Genomic DNA, 13,624 nt, shown 5'->3' with positions numbered 1-13,624 from the left:
TTTATCGTCTTGTACAATAAATAACTATAAACATTTTGTCAACATTGTTATTAAAAAACAGTTTAAAACAATATTTCTTAATCGGGTAGCTCGAGAAGAACTGGTCTGCTTTCACCTTCCGGAAAATCGGAAAATCTCGGAAAAATAAATCGATTAATTTTTTCCATAAAAACTTATTGAATTTTACTATTAATTCGTAACAAAAATATTTCAATTTTAAAAATTAATGTAGATTATTTATATAAATATTATGGAAATAATAAATTAAAATATGGAATAACTTATTTTTAAGAGTTCTTAACAGTTTCTGAATAAATGGTTTTAAAATAAATTTTGAAACGAATCTTTTTGTACTTCACAAAACGAATTATTAATACAATTATTGTTATATATTTACATAAATAATATACATTAATCAATAAAATTTAAATATTCCTTACGAAACAATAGTAAAATTCTACTTTCTTTTTGTAAAAATTTAACCAATTGATTTTTCCTGGACATTTCTATTTTTCCGGGAGGTAAAAAGCAACGGTAAAAATCATTAAAAAATGGCAAAATTCAATGTTTTTTCAATAATCTTTTTCAGCTATTTAAAATCTTTAAAGGAGCTTCAAAATTTACCCAAATAATCTTTTTAATAATTTCAGCACTAAGTAGTTTTCGCAAAACAGCTGACGAAATCAACTACCCTAACATTGAAAGTTCTCTCAACATCACAACTCTTTAGGTCAAGCTTCGATGAATTTAAAAAGAAATGGCGAATATTTGTAATATTGTCTTGTTATGTAAGCAAAATGCTTCAAAATATTAATGTTAATTTTCTAGAGGTCATGGAACATTTAAGCAAGCTTAAGTCCACGATAGTGAAGTTTAGAAGTGACAAGCATTTTGTTACAATATTAGCAATAGCAAGACAATTAGCTCAATGTTTAGATGTAGAAGACAGCTCTCCGCCTGCCAATGTAAGAAACCGGAAAAGAAAACGACTTTTTGATTATGAAGGTGAAGGAAAAACAGTTATTATAATTACCCAGAGAAAGATTTTAATATAAACATTTTTTTGGAATTCTTGATGCCGTGATCGGTACTCTTTCTGAAAGATTTGATGAATTGCAAATTTATACAGACGACATTATTTTTTTCCAAATCCAGACCTACACAAGAATTACCAGAAACTAGAACAAATATACAGTCATGATAAAGCCAGAGATATATTTGGTATTAAACTTTATAATTAAATAAATATCCTAATAAATTTTATTGATACAATACTTATAAATACACCATTTGCTGTCTTGTCATATATAAATAAGTATATAATTTAAGTATGACTTAAATGCAGATTTTCCTAACATATCGATCAGGGCCGATCCTAGGGAGGTAGCTGCCCGCGTGCGAAGACCTAATGTGCCGTCCCCTCTAGAGAACGTTCATATTTTATTAGTTTTTTACAATGACATAAGTGACCTACCCGTCTAAGAATCAAAAGTACTATTAAATTATTAAAAATGCCATTAAAATTTGAAACAAAAATAAAATCTTTTTTATTAAAAAAGTCGTTTTATAATTAAAAATACAAATCCATAGTATTCACTCAGAAAATACAATCTAATAACAAAGAGTACTTAAACATAAATCTCGTGAAATGACAAGTACATAAATCAATCTTTCTACAAAGACTACATAATATACCTAATAAATATTAATAAGCTAACTTTTCTGGTCATCTGGGGGGTAAATCTGTCAGAGAATTCGCATTCGATAGAGATTATGGCCAAATCTGTAAGCTTTTCTTGTGAGATATTAATAAGTAATTTTTAATAAATCCGGAAACTAATTGCCGAAACCAAATTCAGATTTCTGTTTTAATATGTAACTTATAAGAATTGCAAGGCAAAACAGACGTTGATAAATATGTAATTAGAGACATGGGGAATCTAAAATTGTATTCCGCAACATATCTCATGAACTAAGCAAAAATCCTTAGCGAATTGGTTTCTAGTACTCATAAAGAGTATACCGAAATAAAATTTGCTTAGTTGAGGAGATATGTTGTGGAATGCAATTTTAGATTCCCCATGTCTCTAATTACATCTTTATTAACGTCTGTTTTGCCTTGCAATTCTTAGAAGGCATAGATTAAAGCAGAAATCTGATTTGGTTTTGACAATTAGTTTCCGGTTTTATTATCAGATGCCGGTATTGCGTCCATATTGAAGCCATTTTAGTGTTGCTTCTACTACGACAGGAAAGATTGTTTTCACGTTCAGAGCGTTTGTAAATAGCCGCTCCGAAGATTCCTTTTAGGATGAAATACGTATAAGCGGATATACAGACGCACTATACGTGAAATCAAATCTTAACTGTCTTTCCTTTTAATTTTTAATAATTTTTAATTTATTGAAACTCCTTTCGCCTGAAGCCACAGAAACAGGCAAGGTTAAAAAATTCTTAAAGCCAAAGTAAATTTGGGAAAACATTTTTGACTATAATTTCTAATATGTAAGTTCAACCTGAAGTTATTTCATTAAAGAGTTGTCTACCGTCTATATCTTTCACAATACTTTCTTCACTTGTAACTTAATATTTAAGTCCATGCAGGCTTTCATAAGGTTATCATTAGAGATTTTATGAAACTCATACACAAAGCAGACTATTGAATAGCACTCAGATAATACGCTAAATCTTTTATTTACTTAGAAGATGACGTGTTCAAGAATTCAAAACAGAAAGCAGTTTTGAACTGATGGACGGAATTTGAAACTAGTTCATCACTGCTCTCGTAATCAAATAAACAGACATTTTTCCCAAGCTTCAAGATAGGAAATGCAGGACCAATACCTAAATCTCTAGCAAGTATTCCTGCTGATTCGACAAATATTTTAAAATTATCGATAGATCTTTGGAATTCCAAATATTTTTTAAGATTATCTAAGCTTTGAATGCACTTCGTTATATCTAAGTTAGAATTTTGAAGCATTTTACTTAAGACATCAAATCTTGGTATGTAATAAATCAAAATAAATTACAACTGAACACAAAAATTTAAATGTCTTTAGACTTTTAATTAATGATGGATTTAACACCCATTTTTGTTTTCGTGTCTCTGGAGGTGATCCCTGGATTAAGGCATTTAATAAAGTAATGTTCTTTAGGTTTCGTTTTAAAGGTCCAATAGCATTGATACAACTTTCCCACCTTGATTTATTTAACGGATTTAAAGTTAGATTTTTCACGTGCTCTTTTAGTAAATCTCATCCGCATGGGGACGCAGAAAAGTAATTATAAACCTCGTGTACCATATCAAAAAAAAACAGAAATTGTTTAACCTTTTAATTTTCAATTAAAACACGTTTCCAACAATTTTTCATCTAACTTATTTCGATTGTGTTAAAAGTACTATTATTTTGTATTGTATGTTAAATCGAAACTAAATAAACATATTAAATATAGTTTTTTTGATTTCATTTCTTTCGTTTTAAATTCAAAACGTCCCTTTACTGGGCTTTTTAGATGGAATTTTTTCTTTTTTGTTATTCTATTTATCTTCAATAACTTAATGTACTTAGTTGATTGAGAGAATGTCAAAATAGCCTAGGGAAAAATAATATGTATTGTAATAAAACCAGCATCATCGAAAATATCGGTTGAAACTGCGTTCCGTATACTTTTTCAAGTCCAGAAATATTCCATTCACTCACGATACAACCTCCCCAAAGAACAGCTTGGATTGACATGACGTTTGGCATACACATAGCTAACATGTTAAATAAAAAAAAAGTTCTATTGTGCCGATGTTTGTTTTTACCCTAGGGGTGAGTTTCGCGCATTCTCAGGGGTGAAAAAACATACTTTCAAAATAAGTCAGGAATTGTATAAACTGACTAATTCTAAGCAACCTTTGGTCTATAGAGTTTTTTCACTTAGTCAATACTTTTCGAGTTATTTGCGAGTGAATGTGTTCATTTTTCAACAACAAAAAACAAGGTTTTTAGACGGTTTTTGCAAATAACTCAAAAAGTAAGTATTTTATCGAAAAAATATTCTTAGCAAAAATATAGCTTATAAAATGGCAAAAAAAATGGTGTACATATAAAGCCAGAAGCACATTTGTAGCTAATGAAAAGTATATTCTTATTCGTCAAATTCCAAATCGAATATTTCAACGTGAAAGAATAAAAAAAATCAAGCACTTTCCCAGACAGCGAGTTTTTTTGATATTTCTCGTTGAAATATTCGATTTGAAATTTGAATTACTTTTCATTAGCTACAACTCTGCTTTTACTGACTCTACAGACTTCATATAGATGTATAAGTACATAATTTTTTTAAACTTTTTTATAAGCTATATTATTGCTAAGAATATGTTTTTCGATAAAATACTTACTTTTTGAGCTATTGCGGAAAACCATCTAAAAAGTGTTTTTTTTTTTATTGAAAAATGATCATATACACTCGCAAATAACTCGATAAGTATAGACATTGTGCAAAAACTGTATAAAATAAAAGTTGCTTAGAATTAGTCAGTTTATTCAATTATGGACTTATTTTTAACGCTGTTTTTTCACACCCGAGAAGGAGTGAAACTCACTCCCATGACACATCGGCACAATATCACTTTTTTTCTTTGCCGTTAGCTATGTGTATGCCAAATTTTATGTCAATCCAAGCGGTTCTTTAATATTCATAGCAAAAACCGTGAACAAATGGACTAAAAAGGAAATAAAACTTTTCGAAACATCAATAAATTAAAATATTGGTTTCTCTTACCTTTATTACTATGAATACTGCAAGCTATTTTACTTTCGATTAACAAATACTTTGTTTTTGGATACTAAAAGTTCACTACACACTATAAAACTTAATATTAAACACATAAATTAAACTCTAAAAAATAACACGACCAGTAAATAACTTAACAATAACTATAACATATATCACACGATATATTAACTTAAAAACCAACACGCTACAATTTGAATTTAAACAGACTGGCAAGTTTGGACCTGTAAAACGAGAATCCGTCTGGCTTAAGGCAATAAATTATATTGAATAGCGTATTGACGAATGAGAGGGCGAATATCAACACGTGCGTTTGTTTACAGATGGGAATTTGCTGAACGAATGTACTTTTACCTTCTCTTATCTATATCTTGTCTCTGTCGTTTCTCTTCTTCTTCTTTCTTTTTAATTACTGTTCGAATGTAATTATGTACAATATTTTATCATAGCTTAATACAGTTGAGTTGAGTTGGAGCAGTTAGGAGTATACATATATAAAAACTTGTTACCTTCGAACTTTTTACTATGTTTTATTTCTGCTAATTATATTTAATATATCTTTACGATATCAAACTAGTTTCTTCTTTACTGACTCCTGTGTTTATTGATATTCGGCAGATTCTTTATGTTAATTTAATATATATTTTATTAAAAGTTCTTTAGTAGGACACAGCACGCGTCAATTCAACTTGAAACCGGTTAAAAATAAATTTCCATTCTAGATTATAAAAAATTTTATATAAAAAAATAGGATTAAAATTAACATATCGGAACAGTATTTTTTGTTATTGTTTTTCAAACGTGGTTTTCTCTTCACATAATATTCTTTTACAATATCTATATGAGTCATAACTTCGATTTTTTTAATGAGAAAGTAAATCAAGTGACATCTGATTTAAAAGCTTCTGAAATACTCATTTCTGTAAACTTTCTGTATGATTTCAAAAATTTATAGCTTCTATTTTATGCGAGAAAGAGTTTTACTAATGTCATCTTTTGGTCTAATCTATTTTCGTTCCAGAGACAACTAATGGTTTGTAGCATCAATCAAAAATCAATAAAATTGATTACTCTTTTAAAAGGCTTTTAAAAATGTTAAATTTGGAAGAAACATTTAACTTGTTATTTAGAAGAAAATAACAAAACGGTCGTATTTTATAATGAAGCTCGTCGAAATTGAGACAGGTAAAGAATTGACGGTAAACTTGTGATGGTTCAATTTCTTTAAATTTAAAACCTTTACCTTTTTAAAGGGAATAAGTCACAATTGAAGGTTAAAGTAAGTTTATTGACGTTTCAATTTGCCCTTCGGAAATCATTCTCAAAATATTATATAATATTTTGTTCAAACAACAGCTGAACTATTCAAACATTGTAAGATCCAAGACAGGCGAATTACTTACTACAACAAATGACCAAGTAGAGAGATGGAAAGAGCATTTTCAGGAGATGCGAGACACGCCCAGTGAAAAAGCAGATGAATGTAGACTTGCGTATATCTTGCGAGACCCATTCCAAAACGGAGATAATAACAGCTATCAAATCTCTGAGAAATAACAAGTTTCCGGGAATCGATAACATTGCTGCCGAAATACTTAAAACTGATCCGCATCAACTGCTGAACTTTTGCTCCCCATAATCCGGGAGGTGTGGAAACAAACCGCATTCCAGCAGACTGGAAAAAGGGTAACATTATTAAGCTTCCAAAAAAGGGCAACCGCACACTGTGCAAAAATTGGAGAGGAATAACCTTGCTTACCGCAATAAATAAAATCTTCACGACCATCATACTTAAAAGATTAACAAACAAGATTGAATTTCGAGCTGGTCAAGCAGGCTTTAGACCAGAATTCTCCTGCATAGACCACATTAATACTGTGAGGGTAATAATGTAGCAATCGGTTGAATGCAACACACCTCTATACATGGTTTTTGTTGACTTCGAGCGTGCCTTTGACAGCTTATCTCATGCTGCTTTATGAAAAATTTTAGAGCTAAGAAATATCCCGCATAAAATAATTTCCATTATAATTTCACTGTACACTAATGCGAAATGTAGCGTGACACACAATGGAATCAACAGCGACGAATTTGACATACTTAATGGAGTCAGACAGGGATGCGTTCTGTCTTCGTTTCTTTTTAACATAGCAGTAGACTATGTTCTCTCCAAACTAGACTCCGACACAATGGGATACAATGGACGTTAACCACACGTCTAAGCGATCTGGAATACGCTGGAATAAGCTTTACGTATTTTGGAAGTGTCATAACAAAAAGCGGAGGTACAGATGATGATATTCGTATGAGGATACGAAAAGCTCAATAAGCATTCAGCACGCTTAACCGTGTTTGGAGATCTGGCGAGTATACTACAAGGACAAAGATCCGCATATTCCAGGCAAATGTCATGTCTGTTCTGCTCTACGCATGTGAAACCTGGAAAGTGACAAAAACCCTTACAGATAAAGTGCAGGTCTTTATTAATAAATGTCTACGACGAATTGTTCGTATTTTCTGGTCTAACATCATCAGAAACGAAGATCTACTACACCTGACCGAACAAAAAAGGGTAGAATATCAAATAAAGTCCAGAAAGAGGGGTTGGATTGGTCACACACTCAAAAAAAAAACGGGTGTGGCAGTCCAGTGGGACTGCCGGTGGAAGTTACACTTCTATACACGCATTCGACGTTACAAATTTATTTGGGAGTCAATCTGCACAATCATTACATATGTATATAATTCTATAGGAAAGACATAGCAGAAAGAGAAACAGAATTAATAACAACTTACTAACAATGAAGGATTGAATCAATATTTTGATCAAAATGTATATTTTTATTTTCATAATATGTATGAAAGGAGTTGAATGCAAAAATTTTTTTACACATACTCTGCAGTAAAATTCATTGCTTATTTTGTTATTAATATAAAATATTATAATATTAATAAACTGCAATATTCATAAGTATTTAAAAATGACAATAATGTAATAATATTAATAAAAAAGTCCACCCCGACTGGGAATCGAACCCCGGTCTCCCGCGTGACAGGCGGGGATACTGCTACTATACTACCGAGGATATGACACAAAGGTATTTCAAAATTGACAGTTCTGGATCATACAGTGATTTATTGAGATTATTATTTTGAAATACAAAAGACTAATATAATTATGAACATTTAATAAATAATACAAAACATATCACATAAATAATAATATTAATAAATATTTTATTATATATATAATATTATATGTATATATATCTTTATATAATATATATAATATTAAATTATATATACAAAAGGAACATTTTTATATTCGAGAGAGGAAAAGAGAGAAAATATATCTTCTGTCTCTCTCCTACTCATTATCTTACATATGTAATGATTTCACAGATTCACTCCCATGCAAATTTCCAACGTGGAGCGCGCGTATAGAAGTATAACTTCAAAAAAATAATTCCAGTATTGCAAAGATTGCCCTAGAGTGGAATCCCCAAGGAAGAAGAAAACGAGGTGGCCCGGTACAAACTTGGAGAAGATCCATCATGGACGAGGTAAGAGGTCAAGGAAAGTCTTTTATAGAAATTTTCTGATTGGTTAGCGAGTTTGGAATGGGAAAAGAGAGTGAATGTTTTGAAAGTTTGGAGTGAAAAAGATTATTATGTGATGGTCATTAGAGAGAAGCAGTGGAAGTTTTGTGTAGTCAATTTAGAAGCAAGTGCCAGTAGTTAAATAATTAGAAGTCATTGGCTGAAAGGTGGAACGATAGATAGATCCAAGCTGAGAAGTCGAATACCTCCTGGATTCTATAAAATCCAAGTGAAAGATTGTTAGTATATGAAAGAGAGGAGAGAATTTTGGAGTTTGTTGAACGAGTACTAGTAAAAGAGGTCTGCTTGTGTTTTTGGAGAAAGAGTTTGCTGGCATGCTGACAGGTGGACACTTAGAACGGAGAAGGCTTTGATTGGTATCCTAACATAATCAACAAGGGGAAGCTGAAAAATTTTTATGACATAATTTTTTTTGTATGTCTCAAATAAAAGACTCTATACTATCAGAAGAACAAAAATTATCGCTATTTAAGATAGCATTAAGTATATAAAAGTTTGTTTTTACTTCAAAGGATAATTATAAATATTGCGTAATAAATTTAAAAGGTTTCTTTTTATAATATTCAGAATTGTTTGTACAAAAACATATAAATAAAAATTGCAATATTTAAAAATTTTCATATTATTTCTTTTGATAATAAAAGATATTTGTATTTGTATATTTATGTTATTTCTATTTATTTCCTTTAATTATTTTATCCGGAGAAGGAACATTTATGCTGATTTATTATTTTTATAAAATGGCAACCAGAGATTGTTTTGTTTTTTATAAGATTTGCGACACTTAGATAATTAGATAATTAATTAAATAAGTAATTAAACTAATTACTTAAATAAATAATGAGTTAAATAAAAAGTAAGAAAAGGTAGATCATAATAATATATATATATTATATATATATATATATATATATAATATTTTGAGAACGATTTTTAAAGTGGAAATTGAAACGTCAATAAACTTACTTTATGCTTCAATTGTGGCTTATTCCCATTAAAATAGTAATAACTTTAAAATGCCACAAGAAAATAGCTTCAGAACAATTTTAAAACCTTTAACGAAACTGTATTTTCAGGTTAATTCTGTCGAGAACTTAATATTTTTTATAACTCTGAATACAGATAAGTATTCATACTATCTCACGTGTTTCTTTCTCTTATTTAAACTACTTCATTAAAGTGTTAAACTTACATATTCACTTTTGAAATTTTATTAGTTTTGGTCTGTAATTAAGTTAGTGTTAAGATTTTCCCAAGTGAACGAAAATCACCAGTTCTTTCAATTAGCTTTGGCCAGACCGGAAGTTTAAAATAAAGAGCAAAACCCAATTTCAGTCAGTTTTTAATCTTCTATCCAGATGCATTGTGACGTTAATATAGTTTAATTGTGATCGAGGACTCACATATTATGATGTGGTAAGTTGATCATCCTCTGGTTTTTTAATACCAGTATTAAGAGATCCTTTTTTCCTGCATAAAGTTCCACTGGAGATCCCTTTTATCACCGACGCCCCGCTGTCAGGTCCAGTCCTTTTCTACCATCTGGTTATTTATCTCTTTATTTTTTTGGAAGACGACTTCCCCTTTAGCGATTTGAAAAAGTTCACACCAAAATGCACCTTTTTTCGCCCGTATCAGTTGCTTTCTTCGAATGTCAACGAACTTTTATGTGAGTGCAATATTTCATATTGATCATTTAAATAATAAATATACGTAATGTACGTAAACAGTACATGCAAATTAAAAAAAGACACGTCGACAGCCATAAACAAGAAACAGAGGTACAGTGAACAGCTCTTCTTCTTCTTCTTCAGTGCCTTATCCGGTCCGGATGTTGGCGATCATCAAGGCTATCATGGTTTTGTTGACTGCTCTGCGAAACAGCTCCGCTGAGGTCATCCCAAACCATTGTCGGAGATTTTTCAACCACGAGATACGACGGCGTCCCGGTCCCCTTCTGCCAAATACTTTACCCTGCATAATGAGTTGAAGAATTCGATATTTTTCTTCATTCCGCATCACGTGTTGTTTAATTAAATTAAGCACTTCTTTTTCTTTTGTCATGCGCTGTAGGACCTCAACATTGGTGACATGGTCCACATAAGATATTTTTAGTATCCTTCTGTATATCCACATCTCGAAGGCTTCGATTCGTTTTTCAGTGGCTCGCGTTAGTGTCCAGGCTTCAACTCCATATAGTAACACTGGAAGAACGTAGCACCTCACTATCCGCATCTTGGTTCCCAAACTGAGATCACTGCAGCACAGCAAGGATCTCAACTTAATAAATGTAGACCGTGCCATTTCAATTCTGGATCTAATCTCTTGAGCGTAGTCCCATTGTACGTTGAGGGTAGTTCCGAGGTAAGTGAATCTGTCGACTCTCTGGATCTCTTCGCTACCTGCCATTAGTGCCCCGGGATCTAAATTTGTACGGCTGACAACCATGAATTTAGTTTTCTTAATATTAAGGTTCAGCCCGTATGTTACGTTCACAGTTCGCACTCGGTCTAGTAAGGCCTGCAGATCGTTTAGGCTGGTTGCTAGTAACACAGTGTCATCGGCGTAGCGGATATTATTGATGTATTCACCGTTCACTCGGATTCCCATGTCTAGCTCTTAAACAAATTAAATAACTTTTGAACTATTTGACCGATCGACTTCAAATTTTAGTCATATTTTTAACACTGTAAAACCCAGCATTGTATGTAATATAAAGGTTATAAGTTTATTTTAAAAAGAGTTACTAACATTTACAAAAAACCTAAATTTTTGACTTATTTTGTAATTTCTAAGCAACAAATAAGGATAGGAACATTTAGAAAACGCCGTTTTGAAGGTTTTTATATGACTTATCAGTTTCTTACTCTCAAATTTGGTTCAAATGCTTCACTTTTTGCTGATAGATAAAAAAAGCGACCGTTTTGTGACCTTAGTTTGTTAATAACTAATTAAGTTCAAAAAATCGACTGCAGAAAACATATAGGTTTTTGTTACAGAGATCCATACTACTCAAAACAACTGTCGTTTGCTTGGCCGGACAAGTGTCACGAAGAAACGCTTATTTCCCTGGGCTATTTATGCACATTGCTTAAATGTTAGATATTAATACGATGTATCCGCTTTAAGATTAATTTTATTTAACATATAAATCTGTCCCTTTATGATTCTAAAACACTGACACATAATTTTAGGATACTATTATGGGTGATTTCAGTTTGACCACTTTTCCTGCTGTTTGCAGATTAGTGAAGATTTACATTTGTACTGAGCTACCAGCTTCAAACAGATACAGTATAACAGATAAATTATTTATATTTAAGTATTAATGGATACGATTCTAATGGTAAGCGAAAACTCGAAAAAATCAGATTTTTCGCACTAATTTGTTAATAATTAAAAACAACGCCGAAATTTCTGCAGAAAACGTATAGGTTTTTTTTACTATAGGTACATATGAACGAACAACTCGTCAAATACCTGGCTATTGCGAAATCCTGAAAGGGAGTAACAATTAATGTTCTTCCACAGTCTTTCTTTCAGAAAAAATTGAAGACTATGTATTTCTAAATTATTATTTTTGTAAACTTAATAAATTCAATAATTAATATAAATTCCTAGAACTAAATCAAAATTTGTAAAGATTATGTTAAAAGTTGTAAATGTCAAAATATTTTCAACTGAAATTGTAATTAATTCCTATTAAAATTAGTAAATAATATCATCTTACAAATGACAAATATGGTCTTAGTTTTTTGACCGGCAGTGTATTTTTTTTTCATGTAGTGTTTGTATTGAATATAAAATTATAATCCCCAAATATGCAACAATATTAATTTTTAAATAATTACCTGGTAGATAAAAGAATTTTCCAAAATGAATACACACAATTATCACAATAAATGCGATTGAATCTTTAATTAATCAAACCAATAACGTGACACACTAACATCACTTGTCCCGCGAACTTGTTACCAAAATGAATTTGTTGTACTTGAACTTGAATTAAGCTCACATTCCCGCTCACGAACTGTTTGTAAACAAACTTACTGAAATATGTTGGTAAGCTATTTAGTACTTGGCATCAATATTGGCGCCCACCGGCTACTTGTGAAGTTAAAAGCGGTTTTCAGTAAACTGGATTACCCGCCACCACCGGTTTGATATTTTGGTTAAGCTCTATCAAAAGTTCGTCGCGTTGCCAAGGTTTGCGATTTATCGTTAATTACAGGAAAATGTAAATGCGGAAGTGTTTTATTGAGTAAAAAACGTACTAATTATGCGGGTAATGAATACAAACGTAGATAGGAGATATTTAGATATTTTTAGTCCAAACTTCACAATTAAAAATACAATGATATACTATAATGGATTTCCTTGTGAATTTAGACGTTAGCTTTTTTAACCGTTGACTTTTATGTTAGGTGAAGGTTTAGGGCCTCATCTCTATTGTGGTGTGGTCTGTTAATTTAATTTGCCATATTTATTAAAATACTATACGATACAGTATTAATACTATACAGGGTGTCTCAGAATAGAGTGCGTTCCTTAACCCTTAACTACAACATTCCATTATTACAACGTAAAAACAGAGCCCCGGTATTTTTTACCGGTCATTATAAAATGGAGTCAAATATAAAGTTAATAAAAAAAATGCATTATGTCTTTTTCTGTAGTGTCTAGATATGGGAGAACTGGTGAAATGACTGATTTTAATAATAAAATACAAGATTTTTAAAGAATAATCTATTAAAGGATAATTTTGGTAACATTTTTGGTCTATTGAAATAAACAGCCATAAATGCTATGAACAAAACTTTAAATTTTTTTAAACAAAGAAACTTAATATAGAATCATAAAAGAAACATAAAATAGCATTTACGAAAATCTATACATCTATGAGAAAAAATCTGCAAGAGGTAAAATTGTCAAAAAAATTAAGGCACATTCCTTGCAAACTCTTGCCGTGCATTGCAAACATATCGGAGTCATAATATGAGTGGTTTTTCTTTCTTCAGTGATTCAGTATCATGGTCTGTTCGTACTATATTTTCCTTATTCCATTTTTGCAAAATTTCCTCAACATTTTTATCACCAAATTTAACCATCTTTGAAGGTCCAGGATGACTTCCAGAGTCCATTTCTTTACTCTTTTCCTAAAAACATAAAAAAATATTATAAACAGTTCACATTTTACCCATATAAGACTAATTAAAAAT

At 31.0% G+C, this 13,624-nt stretch overlaps 1 protein-coding gene across 1 annotated transcript in view; it reads right to left on the bottom strand.

The window, feature by feature from the left end:
* The window catches only part of LOC140445745 (pyrokinin-1 receptor-like), a 202,115-nt gene extending 189,547 nt beyond the window's left edge, over positions 1-12,568 (bottom strand). The window contains exon 1 of the mRNA XM_072538055.1: positions 12,257-12,568. The gene's annotated coding sequence lies outside the window, so the exon portion shown is untranslated. The remainder of the gene's footprint in view (positions 1-12,256) is intronic.
* Positions 12,569-13,624: the final 1,056 nt, after the last annotated feature.

This window comes from Diabrotica undecimpunctata, chromosome 7 (assembly GCF_040954645.1).
Source record: "Diabrotica undecimpunctata isolate CICGRU chromosome 7, icDiaUnde3, whole genome shotgun sequence".
In the NCBI taxonomy this organism is placed as follows: domain Eukaryota; kingdom Metazoa; phylum Arthropoda; class Insecta; order Coleoptera; family Chrysomelidae; genus Diabrotica; species Diabrotica undecimpunctata.
The sequence above is the reverse complement of the archived record's forward strand: the minus strand, read 5'-3'. Positions and strand labels throughout refer to the sequence as shown.